Below are 15,749 nucleotides of genomic sequence, written 5' to 3' on the forward strand. Positions count from 1 at the left end.
TCCTCAAATCCTAGTCATCGCTCTGATCAGACTAGGGATGAAATGGAGACATTTAACAGGCACAGTCCAGGGACGATCATGACTGTTAGGCAGACTTCATCAGTAACAGTATTCTAGATCACACCACTCCTGTCCATGGGTTTTGTCCTGGCCAGCAGCACCTTCCCGCCTGTCCACCCTCGGTGCCCACAACCGGGGTTGAATCCAGGAGAGGTGGCGTAACAACAGACCACAGGGTTAGTACAATGGTGCCTTTCTCCTGGAGGGGACGGGATTAGTTACCTTTGGAGTCTCAGACGGGCCAGGTAGAAGATAAATGAAATGTGTTAAGCCTCTTTCTAATCCTATTCCCCATGAGGAAGCAAACCCAAACCAATGGGGACTTACCTGCCAGCCCCAGGGCCTTTCTATAGTGTGCTCCCCTCAGTGTAGACCCTGTGGCCAGGATAAATGTGATTTGTTGCCCTGACCCGTAGTTGGCAGTGCTCCTTCAGTGGGCAGCAGTTGAAGTCAGATGGTGTGGGCTGGTTGCCTCTGGGTTAACACGGCACAGGCACTGGGACAATTGCTCCTGGGGTGTGTCCATGTGTTGGGGGCCTCAACTGTTGTTGAAGTAGCCCCTTCATCCTTCCCATTAGTCTGGCAGCAGCAGGGTGGTGAGGCAGGTGGAAACACCAGTATATGCCTTCTTATCAGCCCATTCCTGATGGGAATGGACTTCATGGCCGGCAAAGTGGGATCCTTGGTCACTATCAGTACCAATGGGCGCCCTGTGTGTCATGCACAGCTGTTCTAGACCCTGAACGCCGGTTCTTCTGGTTGCTTGATGACTCGGGTATGCCTGTTGTGACGTCTTCTGCCGGTTATAAGTCACTGTAGGGTGCATATCGCAGCTGTTCCATTACACTGTAGCCTTCCAAAGCTGAGGACAGAAGTCCAAGGGCACTCTATTATTTCGCTGTTACTATAGTTACCACAAGCCCCACACAAACCCTTCCAGGTAACTGTGTATGTACTTAGTCGCTCAGTTGTGTCCAACTCTTTGCAACTCCATGGACTGTAGCCCAACAAGCCCCTCTGCACATGTGATTCTTTAGGCAAGAATACTGAAATGGGTTGCCATTTTCTTCTCCAAGGGGTCTTCCCAAGCCAGGGATCAAACCACTGTCTCCTACATTTCAGGCAGATTCTTTATGGTCTGAGCCACCAAGTAACTGGCCACGTCCAATTTTCAAGCCTGTTCCTGAGTTAACATCCCTAAAGCCTGAGCCTGTAACTGTTTAGGAGTGGTAGGTCCTGGGTATCCTTGTATTCTGTAGATAATCAAGTCCTTTCATTTTGCCTGTATTCACCAGCCACCCCCAGGCCGTCAGCTGAGCCATGAGCCTGGTTTAAATTGGAAAGAGATGAAGGTTTACAGACTATCATCAATATAATGGAAGAGGAAAACATCTCTCCTGGTGTTCAACTGCCACAGGCCCCACATGCTAGTGGACAATCACCTTGGGGCTACCTGCACAACTTTCCACTTCTTGTCCTTATTTCCTGGCTTCTCAGCCCCCACGGGAGTTTCGCTGGCCTCTTGACTGGCTCACCAATTGCCAGGTTGCACCCACAGGCCTGCAAGTCTTGCAGCTGCCCAGCTTCAAGGCCGAAGATAGAGCCCAGAGACAGTGACAGAGACGTCTGTGCTTTAATAGATGCGGAACCTAACATGTCTGAAGCAAGGTCCTGGGGTGAAACCCCATCATGTGTGGCAGAAAACAGTCAGGACGTGACAGCAATCTTTGCTACCTGGGAGAAAAGGAGGCTACTATTTACAGGGGGAGCTGACATCAAGTTGAGCCATCCATCAGTTTCCAGGGAAGCCAGCAGCTGGGGCACCTGCTTCATAGCCCCTTAAGTTAACAACCATCACAAGGGGCAGAGGTTTCCCTTTAGTAAACAAGCAGGTGGAGCTATTCTGGCCTCAGGGCAAGGTGCAAGCATGTTCATGAGTAGGGTGTAGGTGAAACAGGGACCAATCGAGTAGGGAATGTACAGAGAGCAAGAGAACAGCCATTTGGAGTGGCCTGACCATACAGCATTTTTAAAAAGTGAAATCTACATTCGTTTTGTAGAATGTCCCTCAGTTTGGGTTGTCTGATGCTGTCTCATGATAAAACCCAGCTTATGCATTTTGAGCCAAAATAGAGCACATGCTGTTTTTCCATTGTCTCATATCTGACGGAACACAGATGGTGCACTATTTGTTTATGACAGTGTTAATTTTAATCACTTTCATTCAGATAGTATCTGGTTCCTCTGTTATGAAGTTTCTTTATTTCCCTTCATGACTATGTCAGTTTTCTATTGCTTCTGTAACAAATTACCACAAACTTCATGATTTAAAACAATACACATGTATTATGCTGCAGTTCTGGAAGTCAGAAGGCTGACCGGTCTCACTGACTTAAAACCAGTGTCACAGGGCTGTGTTAATTCTGGAGGCTTTAAGGGAGGATCTGTTTCCTTGCTTTTTCCAAATTTTATAGGATGCCTACAATCCTTGCCTTGTGGTCCTTCTTCCCATCATCAAAGCCAGCAGTGTAGCATCTTCAAGACTTTCTCCAACTCGGACCCCTGCTTCTGTCATCACATCTCCCTCTCTGACTCCCCTGCCTCTCTCTTTCATTTATAAGGACCCTTGTGATTCACTGGGTCCACCTGGATGAACGCCCCAGATTAAGATCATCACCTTCATCACACCTGAACAGTACCTTTCACCAGGTAAGGAAATGTATCCACAGCTTCCAGGATAGTATCTGAGCATCTTTCGGGGACTATTATGCTGCCTTCCACGGTTACTAATTTTATTCTTGGAAAGATACTTTGAGACCATGAAAATTTCTGTTACTTAGCCTACTTCCACCAATTAGTTTTAGCATCCTTTGGTGTTTCTTGCCTGATTAAGGATTGCCAGTTGATGGTTTTCTACTACTATCATCCTTTTACATTTATTAATTGGCTTTCTACTATGAGGAGGAGCTTTTTCTTCTCTCCATTTATTTATCCATTTCATTCATTCATTTATATAAATGTGGACTCATAGGTTCATTATTTTGTTCAATATATTATTATCCATTACTGTTGGCATTTATTTTGGTGTTGAATTATCTCAGACTTGGCCAGTGGAAGCTCCTTCAAGCTCCCTTTCATGCCCTTTTAATATTTCTTGTCATTCTTTGAGCACTTTCTTCCTTTGTGTTAAAAGATATTTTAGGCTCATCTTTTCATTTCTCTGCTCAATCCTGGAATCAGCCATTCTCCAAGGAGCCCTGGTTCCTTTTAGTGGAGAGAAGTGTTTGGAAATGAAGATCTTGGCACTACATGTGCTCATTGCTACTAGGGTATCACTGCTCCCAAATCCTTTTCATTGACAGAACTAGGAAACATATGTACATACACACACAGTCACACACACACACACAGTCACACACCCCTCTCTATTCCTTTATCTATATATGTTGAAAACCAGGAGTTTGTAGTGATACTACAACTCTAATTTATCACCACAGGTTCATTTTAGGTTTTCTTCTTTCCATATTCCAATATTTCCATATTCCATAATTCTGATCGATTCGGAATCACCCTCTGAGTAACCCTCACTTAGGCTTCCCAGGTGGCTCAGTGGTAAAGAACCCACCTGCCAATGCAGGAGACATGGATTCGATCCTTGGGTCAGGAAAATCCCCTGGAGAGGGAGATGGCAACTTGCTCCAGTGTTCTTGCCTGGGAAATCCTGTGAACAGGGGAGCCTGGCAGGCTACAGTCTCTGGGGTCAGAAAGAGTTGCACATTCATGAGCATGAACCCTCACTTACACTCAATCCATTTACTTATCTGCTCGATCTTCCTGCATGTAAATGATTTTTTGACTCTGCTGTATGCTTCCCTGTCTTGTGCAACCTATAATCCCCGGCTCAGGCTGCCTTCTCCACTCTGGCTGACTGCCTTATTTGGGCCTATCTAAAGGGATCCCACCAGTCCATCCTAAAGGAGATCAGCTCTGGGTGTTCATTGGAAGGACTGATGCTGAAGCTGAAACTCCAATACTCTGGCCACCTCATTTGAAGAGTTGACTCATTGGGAAAGACCCTGATGCTGGGAGGGATTGGGGGCAGGAGGAGAAGGGGACGACAGAGGATGAAATGGCTGGATGGCATCACCGACTTGACTGGAATGAGTTTGAGTAAACTCTGAGAGTTGGTGATAGACAGGGAGGCCCAGCGTGCTGCGATTCATGGGGTCGCAAAGAGTTGGACACGACTGAGTGACTGAACTGAACTGAACTGAATGGCTTTTTAAGGAAGACAGAAAGGAAGAAAGGCAGACAGGCGATATATATATATATATTTTTTTTTTTAAAGGGAAAAAAAGGAAATTAAAGAGAAAATCATGTACATTTCTAATAGAACTATTTATTACTGTTATAATTATTTATTTGTTTAATGGTAATTTTCTCTGTTGAAATTTAAACTCCATGTAGACAATGATCATGTCTGCCTTGCTCACCATGGATTGAATCTCCAGGGCCTAACACAATGCCCAGAAAGCACATAAATAAGTACTTAATATGCTTTTGTATAAATGATTGTCATATAAAGAAACAATAACAAAATTATAACTATTAAACAATTTATAATACAACCAAGTGTCCACAACCTAAACAATTACCACTGTCTACATTGCTCAAATCATCTTATCATCTTCAACTTTTCTCAACCATAAATTAAAATTTGACACCTTAAATAAACATGCCTCCTGCCACCCACCCCCCACAACTTTTTTCCTTCCAAGGATGAGTTCCCTAGGGGAAAGAGATCTCTTCTCTTTGACTAAACTTTTGTGAAATATTTCTTTAGTTTTGGAATCTAATGTTATTTCAAACAGATTTTCAAAAATAAGAATTTCAGTACAAAGTTGTATCTTAAGACAACTTCAAATGTCACTGTCCTGAAGTATTTGGTAGAATGGATGTTGGCACAGGCAAAACAATGGAATGTTCCAGTGTCTTCTTGTGAGAAATAACTGCTGTCATACCTAGCCTTGCACCAACATAATAGGCAAATTCCTTCATGCCAGGCCTGTCCCTTCATTCTCCTGCAAGCAGCTTTTAAATGGCTGTAATTATTTGTTCCCAGCATCTACCAGCAAATGCCAAAGACAGTCTTAACTGTGTAGTGTTTGCTTCTCCCCTCTGATTTCCTCTCGGAGATGAAGTCCTAATGCATTTGTGCTTTCCTCAGTTAAAGGCATCCTTTTCAGCGACTGATGAAATCAACAGCTGGCCCCTTCCAGAGGGCACTAGAAAGTGAGGGTCTGTGCTGAAGCATAGCTGCTCTAAGTGCTCAGAGTGGTGCCCAGAACAGAGGGCTCTAACTTTGGGCAGAAAGAGCCACACTTTTCCGTCTCTCATAAAACCTGCCTTTCAGGGCTCACTCTGGTTCAGTGGAAGACAAGCCTAAGTGGTGCTGCCTCCCAGAAATGATAACATCAGCCAGGAGAGCAGGAAGGGAGCTGAGCTCAAGAATTCAGGTTGCTTTTTGTGCCAGGACCTCTCAGTTGACCACTGGTCTCTGTGATGAGCCCACCTACCAAGCCCCCAACATCCCAGCTTCAGCCATGGCTGTATGGCTGCGCAGACCCAGAGAAAGTAAAAGATTTGAATTCCAAGGGCTGCTTCTGACTCCAGGCCCTGGGGAGAGCAATGAACCTACCTCCCCATTATTAATTGTCTCATCTGCAACCAGACTTTCTAACCCAGTGGTTCTCCACCCTGGCTGCTCAGAATCATTTTATTAAAATCCTAGTGCCCAAGAACCACCTGCAAAGATCCCAAGTTAGTTGGTTCAGGAGGGGCCAACCGCAAGTTCATTCAAAACTGGCCCAGGGATTCCTCTGTGCAGCCAGGGTTGAGAACCACTGTCCCCAGCCTTGGTCCTCCTGTAGGCTTGTGAGGGTGAAGCCAAGAAACCAGGGAGCCTAGTTCAGTGACTCTACCTTGGGACACATTAGAATCACCTAGGGAATTTCCTCAAATTCCACTGCCCCAGATGAATTTTATCCTATCTCTGGAAGTGGTTCTATGATCTGTACTTCTTAAAAGCCCTCAGGTGATTAAAATGGGCAGCCAAATCTGAGAGCCGTGGAGCTCCTCTGAGTTTCCCAGTTGCTCTGAGATGGTGCTTCTCAAACTACTGCTGAAAGACTAGCTTTGAGTTTTGTATTTGTTTTTTAACTTTTCATCCTTTGCTGACTGATACTTTTGTAAAATACAAGAAAAATAAATCACTAGCAAAATGGAGATTTTAAAAGCAGACATAGAAGATAAACCCCAGATATTTTAACTACTAGATTGAAAGACACAGTATTGCTTTTGAAAGTTTCTAAACGGTCTCCATTTCTGTACTTAGGGATTGCTTACAGTTTGTGAACCTGAGCTGGTCTGTGGGCCAAAGTTTGAGAAACAGTGCTCTGAGGAACACCATTGCAGGAACTGTAGATAGATGCTGTATGGTGGGAGGAGGGATTGGATAGATTTGACAAATATAGTAGATTATATCCCAAGTTTAGGACATCAAGAACTCTGGGCTATTATGGGCTCTGACAAGTTCTGAAGTAACAAATGGTTTAGTTTTATATGTTTCCCAATCTTATAGAGTGGGGACCGTGTCCCCCCCACCTCCCCCAACAACCCTGATACACATATATGAAGTGTAACCTGTTAAACAATTCAGTCTCCATCTTATGAAGCAAGCAGACTCACCAAAGAGAGAGACACACAATTACAGAATTATTTCCCTGGGTACTTTGCTTTGTACCCAGCTGTGCCTCATTCATCTGTGGCTCCAACCTCAGTGACTGCCATAGGCAGCCACCCAGTGATATCCAGTCATCCAGTCCCACCAGGTCTTCCCTAAATGGACTGGGGTCTGTCCATTCCTGCCCCCTGGCTCTACCTGAACACCTGCTCTTTACCCTTCAAACGAGAATGATAGTGCTGAAATCCAAATCCGATCATGTCATTTCAATGCCTATGAACTTCTTTGGCTACCACTGTTGGCTGTCTTAATCCATCACTCCCCATCTGTCCACACTCAGTAACAATTCCCTCTGTACACAGAAGCTTCTTCTAGCTGTCCCCACCTCTCCATCTCACTCTGTCCTCTCTGGCTAACTCAGCCTTCAGGGTCAGTCTAGATGTCTGCTCCCCGGGAAACTTTCTCCAGTTTAGGGTGGGGATCCCTCATCTGTGATTCGTCATCATACATTCTGTGTTGTGATTGGTTGTTGACCCACTGGATGTGAATTCCTTCAAGACAGGGTTTCTGTCTTACTCACTGTTCTATCCTTAGTACCTGGTATCCTGCCTAGAATAGATAAGCTAATCAATAAACACTTATTTAAAAAAATGGATTAATCAATAAACAAAATGAATCCAGGCCTGAACCATAAGGGGCCCTAGAAGAGCTAGAAGACTGCATCTCAGCATCTCAGAAACTCCCCAGATCCAGCAAGCACCTCCATTTCAAACTTCATCATCAATCCAGTCACCCAAGGGCTTTTCTTTTTCCTGTTCTTAGGATTATGACTGTCTACTCAGCATTTCAGGCTGATACCTCTGTTGGACCATTGGCCTGATTTGTAGTTTAGGTTTTACTTTTTTGAAGCTGCCTCTCAGATCATTCTTAGAGTCATAGTTCCCACCCCAAGGATCTGGGGTCCTCATTTCCTGACTCTAGATCAGCAGTCTGGCCTCCTACTTTTCCTGGTGGAGTCAGGGCATCATTACTAGGCCACTGCACCTACTTAGAACAATCATCCAGGCCACGTTGATCTGGCCAGTGCAGAGGGGTGCTTTCTGAGACTTATAAAATTATAAACCTGCTGGGCTGGTTATTCTCTGCTTGTCCCTCTGCACTCATTCTCCATCCTCCTCTGTCTGCTCTGCCCATCACATTGGCTCCCATGCCCTGTGGGTTCCTGTTGGATTGAGCTAACACGGGGCACCAGAGAGGATTGGAGGTAGGGAGGAGGGAGAAGTCTGGAATGCATTCCTTGGCTCCATCCTGTTGGGTGGGGTTTGGTAGTGCCTGGATTCCTCTACCACCGCAGCCCCTGTGGTTTCTCTTCCAGGATTGCCGCTCTCACAGCTTCAGGTCATGGGTGGCAACAGCTGCTGGCCTCTGTGAGCCCCTGGTTCTTCACGGGCTCCCGTTGGTTCACTTCACTCTGCTCCACACCTCTGTTAGTACTCTCTCCATGAAACCTTCTCTAATTTAGCCTTTGAGTGCACCATCTGTGTCTTGCCAGGACTGATGAGATTCCCTTCTTGTACAGCAACTAGAACCATCTCCTGAGTTAGTCCAGTGCTTTTTCCACCCCACTGTCATCACTTCCCTTACTCTGGAATCTAGAACCTAAATAATACATGTAATAATAATACAAAATAATAGCAACAACAATAATAATAGTTATCATTTGAGTTTTTCTTATATGCCAAGCTTTGTGCTAACTGTTCTACACGAATGAGCTCCTTGTATTCTTATCCCAAGTCTGTGAGGCAGGTATTACTTACTATCCTCATTTTAAAAATAAAAACTCTGAATCTTAGAATGAGTAATCTGGCAGAATTCACACAGAAAGTAAATAGCGAGCAGGGATTTCTGTCTGGCTCTTTGACCCCAAAGCTGGTGCTTTGATAACTCTGAAGACATTTGCTCTTGTGACGACCCCATTGCACTGTTGACTCTTTGAGCTCCCTGTCAACTTACACTCCATGAGATAATAGATGTGCTTTGGTTGGGGCCTGCTGGGGAATCAGAATGAGAGAAAAACCAGCCCTGAAAACAGCGATGAGACGAGATAGCTCTGCCTCAACTAAGAAGTTGGCAAAGAGTCAGAGTTTAAAAGGCTGTGCTGGCAACTCAGTAAAAGAAAGGGCAGAACAGGCTTTCAGGTGGAAAAAAAGTTGCAGGTGGTTTATATCACACCCCAAAAGTGACCACCCTCCATGCCTGTGAGGCTGGGTAACAAGAGCCCCTGGAGTTCCCAGAGAGAAGGCAGAACTTGGCTTGGATTTTTAAGAGTAGGAGAGCAGAGTTTGCCATTGTATATGCTGGGAGTCATCGAAGGGCATCCAGGCCAGAGTCAATCCTTGTCCATTTACTAGCAACATCTCCAGGTGAAGGAGAAGAAAATATGAGCCTTTGACCATGAAGAGACCAAATTTCTCTCTTGCATTCCTCTATTCTCAAGTAGCCCAAAAGTGATTAAAATGAATCCTTTATTTTGTTCCTTATTTGTCACTCATTTGATGAATTAAAAATAAAAATGTTTAATAAATATCTTCATTTTTATACCTCCCAGTGAGTTCAAACTGGATGAACCCCTGTATTCTTCCCTCAAATAGAAAATAAACTACTCTAAGATGTTTCCCTGTGAAACACGGATAGTTGGAAGAGTTTTTTTCCTATTCTAAATTACAGAATGAAGTTCTTGGTGTTGGTGGTGTTTCTACATTCTAGGGTTTGCTACAGATGAAGAAAATGGACTCCCTGTGCTATAACCATTTTCCTGAGCTCCTTCCATTATTTATTCTCTGAAGAGTGAAGTTATCATCAAGTCCTTACCATCATGAGTACTTTTCAATGGAGAACTATGATTTCAAAAGTACTACATTTCAGTTCAGTTTACAAGGGGGTAATTTTGGAAAACAGTATTAAATACATGATGAAGGAGTCAGCATGCTGGTGAGAAGCAGTGAATGCCCTCAGCAACTCAGCAGAAAGCATACTTGTGGAAGGAAGGGAGAGGCCCAGGAGTGAGGGGAGGAGAGAAAGAAAGAAGACCTCACCGTAGCCGGCCAAGAGGCTGCTCCCCACTCTTTGCACAAATCCCAGTGTCTTTTAAGAGGCTCAGCCTGCGTTATCTCTCAGTGCCTTGAGATGCTACCTTCCAGGCCCAGCCCAGTTAAGAAGAGCATTTTCTTTGTAGAGGGGTGACTTTCAGATCTTGCTCAATGTTTTTTGAAGTAGCAATTTCTCAATTCATTATTCCAATTTTAGCAATTTTACTTCTACTTATAATTGTGTAGAGACATTTTAAAGCTTTAATTCATTTTGTAATACTAAATAGTTCCCCTTTCATCGCTCATGTCAGACACCTATTAACGTTTCTTAAAAATTTATAAAACAATTCTGAGCTGTCAGAAAAAAAAAGCCTCTTTAAGATTCAGATTATTAACTTGATGTCTGTTCTCCATGTTAATCTATTTTCTATCAGTCACTGGTGTCACAAAACTGTTTGTACAAGGCTTAATATTCAGAAAGTAATTTTATATTTTTACACATGGGAAATGTTTTCCTACATTCTCTCCATCTCAAATATGCTGTCTGTCAACCTCCCCTGTTTGTTCTATTTTGCTTTATCTTTGACCCTTCTCAATGTCTTTCCTCTGAAAGGGTTGGTCACCACCACCTACAGGAAATGAGGCCACCCCGGCACGATGGTTAAGCGCTTGGGAATGGGACAGGCCTGGGCCTGAATCTTGGTGAGGCCTTTGCCGAGGTAAGTGAGCTTGCGTAAGTTAAGATCTTCTGAGCCTCGGGTTCTGCAGCTGGCAGACTGAGCAATCAGTTTACCTCAGTTGTAAAGGTCAGGAGAAGGCCCTAGTGTGGCTCATAGTAGCTGTTTCACATATTGTAGCTACACACACACACACACACAAACACACACATGGTGGATGACTGTTGACATTGTCACAATTACTGTCTATCCTTCCTTTCTAGGGTAGGATAGTTCAGAACTATTTCTATCCCTCACAGGGAACAGCTGAAAAAAAAAGCAGAAGAGAAGGCAGAGACTGGGGGGGTGGAAGTCATAAAGGTTTGTTATCTTAATCTATGGTATTGTAATAGGCTAGGTGGGTAGGAATCATGGGCAGGAATACAAACTTATCTAGGTAAATAATGTGGAATGAGGTACAAAATATCATTAGCTATTAAGAAGAATATGGCTTATCCTTTTCCATTTATAAATACTCTTGGTTAGCTACCAATCAGAGATTTCAAATAGGCATGGTAAATGTGTAGTTAATTAGCAATGATGAGTATTATTCCATACCTTACACATGCTGAAGAGAATATAAAAATGTGAGACTATTCTTGCTGATGCAGTGGAGAAAAAGGTCCTAGAGGCTGAGTAAAAATCCTGGCTGCATACCTTTTGCTCTGGGATTGGGGTGAGCAACTTAAATGTTCCTCATCTGTGAAATAGAACAAGAGAAGATATCATTCAGAGCTGTGTGGATGCACAAGCACCCAGTCCTATGCTTGGTCCATAGAGAGTGCTCAGTAGATATCTGCCCTTCGCTTCAGGTTTTGTGGGGAGAGATAATTAGAAAAGATGGTTCAGATGCTAAGATGCTAAATACAAGCAAGGGCAGAGAGAGAAAAATAGGTATATAGAATGGTAAGTGAAGGTTCTTTGGAGCAGGGGTCTTAACCAAGTGAGGCGGTGCTAATGAGAAAGGTATCACTGATGAACCTAGAGATCCTCCAATTTTCTACTCTTAAGAAAAGCAGGGGCTCAGCTTGGGCACCAGTGCCTCCCCCAAGCAGAGCCCTGTTTGCTTCAACATAGAACAATTTGGGTTGTGATGCCCAAGCAACACGCTGACATTCCTGTGTCCCCTTCAAAAAGGCAGGGTAAGTAAGAGATGCTCAGGGCCAGGAGAGAAGGCCCTTTTCCGCTGCTTTCCAGACAGAAAATGAGAGGCCCCTGCCTGCTGCTGCCCAGTTTTTAAACTGGAACCTTGCTCTTGTCTTTAACAGTCATATTTAATCAGCCAGAGGTTAGGAAAAAATGAATATAAATAAAATATTTTTCATAAAGCAAAGAAGGACTGAGGGTGCTTCAAACAAAACAAACCTCCTCTGATGTCTCCTTTCATGTGATGAAGTGCCCATTCTCCTTTCTTCGTGCCTGAACCAAAAGAAGTTTAGCATCCAGCCGCAGGATCTCATTGGATGTCACAGCGGCCCCGATACGCAGAGCGCAGCTGTCCCTCTCCTGGTGAGCTGGTGCTGTCCCTGGCTGCCCTGTGCTCACATCTGAGCTTTCATTTTCCCCATCTCTCTGCCTGCAGCTGAGGAAAAGCTCATGGGAGGGGAGACAGTCCTCTGAAGCAAATTGAGGACCACGTTGGGCTTTTGAACTTTAGCAGTATGTGTTTACACTCATGCCCACTGCAAATGGCTCTTAAGGCCACAAATGGATTTGCTTCCTCGGATTACACTCCCCAGCAGCTAGGCATTTCTGTTCATTCCGGGACACCCACTAAAGACAGAACTGTGACCACATCTTCCCTTTCCTCCAGAGAGCAAAAATATGATTTCAAGGGGAAAATAGCCATACATATGTTTTTGAGAACTTGACACTTACCAGCACTGCTATGTTTTGTTAGGAACACCAACCACCCCAATCAAATTTTCATGGGCCACAGCAACAAGAAACAACCTCCCTGCCGCCAAAAAGAGCTGGGCCCAGAGCAGTAAGGCGGGGGAATCTCCCTCCCAACATAAAGGCCTCCCCCGGGGGACTGAGCAAACCAAACAGGTGGTGAAGGATCATAAAACCCTGCTACTTGGAATAGCTGAAGGGAAGCAGGGCAGCGGGCTGCAAATATGAAAAGAGTTGCTAAGGAGAAGAGAGGTTAGGTTAGGTTTGCTCTAAATGAACTTGGACCAGGTCATGGATCTACCTCCAGGGTCTAGATCCAAATACCTGTATCCTCAAAGGCTGAAAAGGAATATTTCAGGAAGAAACATCATAAGAGAGGCTGTACTGGTCAACTTTCAAAGTCCCTTCCAACCCTGAGATTCTCTGAGGAGCAATGGAGAGAGGAGCTCTAACCCCAATCCCTGCCTTTCTCTTCTCAACACCCTCAAGTTTGGTTTGGGCACCCCACATGATTCTAGGAGCTCATTTCATGTGACTCGGTTGGTGAGCAAGGCTAAACCAGTTAGCCCTCTCTTGGTCTCTCTATCTCCCTCTGTCTCTGTCTCTCTCTCTCTCCCTCTCTCTCTCTCACATACACACAGAACCACAATAATTGATTCAGTGATTATTGGAATTATTTAATCCATTTAGATTAAATTATAGGAATTTGTTAGGGATATTAAAACAAATCAGAGCTTCCCTGGTGGCTCAGATGGTAAAGAGTCTGCCTGCAGTGTGAGAGATCTGGGTTCAATCCTTGGGTTGGGAAGATCCCCTGGAGGAGGGCATGGCAACCCACTCCAGTATTCTTGCCTTGAAAATTACATGGGTGGAGGAGCCTGGCAGGCTACAGTCCATGGGGTCACAAACAGTTGGACACAACTGAGCAACATCACGCACGCAAAACAAAGAATGCTTTCTCTTCTCTGCTAGGTATGAGTAAGGAAAGCAAGAAGTCTGAACGGCTGTTGACAGATATTTGGGGCCACCGCAGAAGCCATCTTTCAGAGAAGACAAGATGAAGGAAGGAAAGGGAACTTGGTGACTAGCTGAATCTTGGATCAAGCCTTAACCAAAGTCAGACCTAGCTTTGGACCTCTTGAAGTTGATGATAAATAAAATCCATTGATTGTTTAAACAAGTTTTTGTTAGTTTTTTTTCTAATTTGGAAATAAAAGTCTTAATCAAAGTGGGGCAATAATAAGAAGTTAAGTCTCAGTCCTTGCCCTCAAAGAACTTCCGACATAGCTGAGAAGATGATACATTCATGGCATAAATAGTAGTAGATAGGAGAGGAAAGTAAGCAATGTAAGCAGGAATGTAAGCAATAACCACATAGGATAAAGCAACATGGGTGTCACTGAAAAACAGGAAAACCGCAGGGAAGACTGAAAACAATTCCATAAGCTACTGAAGCACAGGCACTGTGCCCCGTCTCCCTCCTGCCTTATTTCTGGAGATCTTTGTCACCCAGTGGTTGAAAGCATGGTCTCTGGAGACACATTGTGTAGACTTGGCTTCCCTGTTAGCCACTTAGCACCTGTGTGATCTTGGGCTAGTAACAATCTTTCTGTACCTTCATTTTCTAATCTGTAAAATGAGTATAAAAACAGTAATTCCTCCTTAGGGCACAATGAGTATTAGTTATTTTGTTTGTGTGTGTGTGTGTGTGATCAGTCACTTCAGTCGTGTCTGACTCTTTGCCACTCTATGCACTACAGCCCACCAGGCTCCTCTGTCCATAGGATTTCCCAGGCAAGAATACTGGAGTGGGTTGCCATGCCCTCCTCCAGGGGATCTTAAAGATCAGGGGATCGAAGGACTGAGCCCACGTCTCTTACGTCTCCTGCATTGGCAGTCAGGTCCTTTACCAGCAGCACCACTTGGGAAGCCCTAAAGCTATGGTTTTCCCAGTGGTCATGTTTGGATGCGAGAGGTGGACTATAAAGAAAGCTGAGCACTGAAGAACTGATGCTTCTGAACTGTGGTGTTGGAGAAGACTCTTGAGAGCCCTTTGGACAGCTAGGAGATCAAACCAGTCCATTCTAAAGGAAATCAGTCCTGAATATTCATTGGAAGGACTGATGCTGAAGCTGAAACTCCAATACTTTGGCCACCTGGTGCAAAGAACTGACTCATTGGAAAAGACCTTGATGCTGGGAAAGACTGAAGGCTAGAGGAGAAGGGGATGACAGAGGATGAGATGGTTGGATGGCAACACCAACCTGATGGACATGAGTTTGAACAAGCTCTGGGAGTTGGTGATGGACAGGGAGGCCTGGCATGCTGCAGTTCATAGGGTTGCAGTGTCAGACACGACTGAGTGACTGAACTGAAGTATTAGTTATTACTATGATTCAAAAAAAATTTTGTGAAAACTAATATATTAAACTCTCTATTTGGAGTATAATAACAATGAATGAAACATAGTCTTCGCCTCTAATGGGGTTACAAATTTGATGAAGGATACAAAATAGTGAACAGGCAATTGAGGAGTATGATAAATAGACACAGAGAGGATAGATTAGCTAATACTCTTTGGTTATGAGAAACAAAAAACAACTGAGTGCTTTCTTAAGCAAAAGAGGAATTTTTAAATAAGGTGTAGAGGTAAGTCAGATGGTGGTAGAAGCAGAAACTGGAAAACCATTGGGCCTCACAAGTACTCTTACTTTGGAGCTTGGCTGCATTCTTTCTTTTTTTCACTGCAGCTGGGCCTCCTGCTTCCCTTTTGTCACAGAGAAATATAACCACCCCACATCTTGCTCCTGAGTTTGCAAACTGCTCCCTTACCAAGAGACTGGATGCCTGTCTCTAGGTCCTTATTTCAAGTTCACGTGGCAGAGAAACTTATGCACCCACTTAGGTGAGGGTCCAGGTCTCATTTGGCAGGGTAAGGGTAGAAACATGGCTGCTAGCAGCCACTGACTGCAAATAATGGGGGAGGTGCCAATGGGTGTCAGTGCTCAGAAAAGAAAGCATGGCTCATCGGTTAATTCGATACCTCCAAAGGAGTCAACCGCAGCAGGAATCTAACCCAGCCTTGAGTCAAAGGAAGCTTCCAAGGGGACATCACGTATAGGCTGAAATTTCTAAACCTAGTGGGAATGGGAAAAGGAAGGAGGGTATGGGAAGAGAATATTCTTGTAACAGAGAGAATACTGAGTAGAGGGAACCTAGCACATCTGGGGAATATTACAGGGAGGC

General features: G+C 44.3%; 1 long non-coding RNA gene across 1 annotated transcript; it reads left to right on the forward strand.

Annotated features, from left to right (window-relative positions):
- The first annotated feature begins 10,553 nt into the window (after positions 1–10,553).
- LOC139035056 (uncharacterized) lies at positions 10,554–13,683 on the forward strand. The gene is made up of 2 exons (XR_011487569.1): positions 10,554–10,610; positions 13,476–13,683. It is a non-coding gene; the product is annotated as an uncharacterized lncRNA (long non-coding RNA).
- Positions 13,684–15,749: the final 2,066 nt, after the last annotated feature.

The sequence above is a fragment of the Odocoileus virginianus genome, chromosome 5 (assembly GCF_023699985.2).
Source record: "Odocoileus virginianus isolate 20LAN1187 ecotype Illinois chromosome 5, Ovbor_1.2, whole genome shotgun sequence".
NCBI lineage: Eukaryota > Metazoa > Chordata > Mammalia > Artiodactyla > Cervidae > Odocoileus > Odocoileus virginianus.